This window comes from Phaethon lepturus, unplaced genomic scaffold (genome assembly GCF_000687285.1).
Source record: "Phaethon lepturus isolate BGI_N335 unplaced genomic scaffold, ASM68728v1 scaffold6257, whole genome shotgun sequence".
Taxonomy (NCBI): domain Eukaryota; kingdom Metazoa; phylum Chordata; class Aves; order Phaethontiformes; family Phaethontidae; genus Phaethon; species Phaethon lepturus.
The window spans coordinates 17,392-21,007 of NW_010552480.1; positions in this window are offsets into that span (position 1 = coordinate 17,392).

The window sequence follows — 3,616 nt, forward strand, 5'->3', positions numbered from 1 at the left end:
TCTTCTCTTCTCTTCTCTTCTCTTCTCTTCTCTTCTCTTCTCTTCTCTTCTCTTCTCTTCTCTTCTCTTCTCTTCTCTTCTCTTCTCTTCTCTTCTCTTCTCTTCTCTTCTCTTCTCTTCTCTTCTCTTCTCTTCTCTTCTCTTCTCTTCTCTTCTCTTCTCTTCTCTTCTCTTCTCTTCTCTTCTCTTCTCTTCTCTTCTCTTCTCTTCTCTTCTCTTCTCTTCTCTTCTCTTCTCTTCTCTTCTCTTCTCTTCTTATTCTATGTAACTGTAGCAAGCCATCGTCAGATACAGGGTGAGCAGGGGACTAGGATAGGACCAAACTGGTAGTGAAGATGGCCACAGCTTCTTGGATAATGAATATGGAGGAGTCTCCATAGCAGGCAGGGAAGAAATCATACACCGTGTGAACACGTACTGTGTAAAAATGACAAAGCTCTAGCACAGAGCTTATGGCTGACCTGGAAAGACATTTTCTAGGGACTCTTGATGTTATGTACTTATCCTCTGCTTACTTAAAAACTGTAGCCAGTATCTGAATTATCACAAGCAGGATATTAAAAACTCTTTAAAATTTTCCTCTTTTGTTTTAAAATGAAACTAGAAAATACCTCTTAATTATATTGCATTAATTTCAGTACATCACAAGGCTTAATAAGTATGGCCCAAACTCCTTGCTGGAGAGGCTCCTTTTGAGCATTTGTTCTTATAATTACTCCTGCCAGCATGCCATATGGTCGATGAATATCACACTTCCAGATCTGAGTACGTATTTCCTAGAAAGGGAAAATAAGGTATAGAGAGATTCCCCTTGGACCCTACAGAAAAATAAGGTTCAAAAGCAGAGCTAGAGCACAAGAGCTTCCAGCTCCCCTCTGTGGCATATGTCACCAGTAACTATGGTGGAAAGAAATTAGCACTCAAGAGCAGGGAACCGCTTTCCAAGAATAATTCTTTCCTTATGCTACATAAATAATGGTATCAGCTACCACATTAGTTCATGTTACAGGACAGAAGAAAAAATAACTTGCTTCAGACTGCAATTGAAATGAAGGTTTTGCTCTTGTCAGACTCCTGTTAGAATTTGTATCTGCACCTAACAGCTTCAGGAGAGCTTTTGTGATTTACGTTTTCGAGAAGAACCATTCCAGGAAGCTCTCAAGGTTACTATTTCTTTAAGCACTGAATTAGCCTCTTTAGTCGAGCTAAAGATTTATTTCTACCTTTGAGCTAGAGTGTTATTTTCCCTTCCCAGGCATCCACAGCTGTTTAAGTGCCTGCTGATACCAGAATTTTCAGCCGCCACATTTAGGTTTGGAGTCTTCATCCTTTGTGTGACCCTCCTGTGCTGAGTATCTATGTCTGTTGCTGATGTCTTATGGGGAAAAATGGAGGTGTCAGACGAGCCACAGATGCACGCTGCAAGCCTGACCCTGACCCCGGTGGTGGCTGAGCTCAGAGACAGGCTCTGCAGGGGACGGGAACGCTCCTTTTCCAGCCTTCAGTGATCACGCAGAGACACCTGAGCATCCATGCCACAGGCTCCCAAATTCAGTGGCTCTTTATGAGGCCCTTCCTCCCTTAAAACTCTGGGTTCATGCAAGTTCGGGACAAACCTGCCATGTATGTGCTGAGTAGTGCAGTGATCTCATGCAACAGCATTAAATCAGCCCAGTAAAGGACACTTTTTGATTATTTTCAAGTTCTGTCCATATTTTGCAGGTGTCCAGCCTCCTGGTCCAGAACTATGATTGTTGTTAATTCTAAGGCGTCGTTCTTGACTCTCTCTCCAATTCTTAGATGCAGTCTTGCCAACCTCACAGTCACATACTGCAGCCATTTACCAAATGCTTATAAACATTAACAGGAATACACCATACCCATGCATACAAACACACAACACCATGCAGAAACTACGCTTGAGGACAACTGTGAAATCAGCGCTGCAAAAGACAACTCAAAAAGTGTTATTTATTTTCTCACAGGGATTTTTTTTCATAATACTACATAAATGCTAGCTTTTTTGCCTTTGATTTTTTCATGGCTTCTTAAATCAAGAACAGAACTCCAGGCCTGTACAGGGCAATTTTTCTTAGATCTACAAAGAAGATGTGGTGGCACATACTGTTTAAGGATCCGATCTAGGATATTCAGGATTCACTGGCAGGGTTTGCTGGCTGTTTGGGCTGGTTCTGCTTGACTCCACGATTATGAACATCTTTTTTAATTACGTTTCCTAAAAGTGTCTCATTAATTTCCAGTTCAGTAGGAAGAGGGCAAAGCAGACCATCCACATAAGCAGAGGACAGCCAGCTCTGCTCATGGCAAAGCTGGAGTCCGGTGGCTTGTGTACTACCTCCCCTCCGCATTTCACTTGCACCACTTACCCAGACACAGGGTGACTTTTACATACTTCGGGGACATTAATTAACTAATTTCACTCCTGTGAAGGAGCTGCTAATTGCTGTTATACTCAGTTTACAGCTGGTTTCACTGAGGTCCTGGAGGAAAGCAATTTCCTCAGCCTTCCCGAGCAGAGTGATAGTGCCAAGGACTGAGCCCACACTGAGACCTATTGCCCACCATTAATCCCTGCTGAAGCAGTTAAGCACTGAAAACACTCAACATCTTTTAAGGGTAGTCCTCAGCACTAGAAAGGATCAGGCCCAAGTGAGGCTAAGGAAAAGCAGCACACCAAGCACAACAGCCCAAGAAGGTCCCAGCTGGGGTCAGATGCCTGCTCCAATCGCCCTCAGCTCCTGTTGCATGCAAAGCTGATAATGACATAACTAATAGGTAATTATGACGAGAGGAAGGGGAAAACGGTGCAGTGAATGCTAGCAGAATTCATAAAGTTAAATGCCAGTACAATAGAGTATGAGTACAAAATAATAGTTTAGTTCCTGGCTACCTGCTGTGTTCAGGCTGAACAAAAGACAAAGTAATATCTTCAGAATGTATTTGTGAAGACAACTGTTCCTTATTATAAGATAAAATTGTAACAGTTTATTTTATTTAATTAGTACTCATTTGTTCTAGTATGTTAAGAGGCTAATATGCATACAAATTGATCTCGCATCTTTGGACAAATGGCACCATAAATATTACATTGTAAAAGAAGAAGCAAAGATGTGAGCACTGGACTCTCTCTCATCAAGCTGAATTGAATCTCACAGAAATACTCTGTAATTTATAGCACAGGCATGTTGGTAGGCAGCAGAGATGGTGACACGTACAAGCAATTAGGGTTAAAAGCGTATATGGACCAATTTGTAGCTGTACTATCCCAGGAGAGACCCAGAGGAGGAATGACACCTCTGAGGCACACCTTCTTCCCTCTGTACCAACCTACCTCCAGCTGAAAAAGGAGAGCTTCACTCCCCATCAGCGTGCACAGGCTGCTCCCACCCATTCCTCCCTCCCCGGCAGCGGCTCTGGCTGCTCCCTGAGGGATGAGCCATGCTCCCCTGCATCGAGGTACTGATGGGAAGTTTCCATGCTCCTCTTTTTCCCATCCCAGTGCCCCTGTAAGGCAAAGCTAGCGTCTGTGGGGAAGCACTGGCTGCTGCAGGAGGCTTGCTTCCCTCTCGTACGTACACATATACACATATGAACC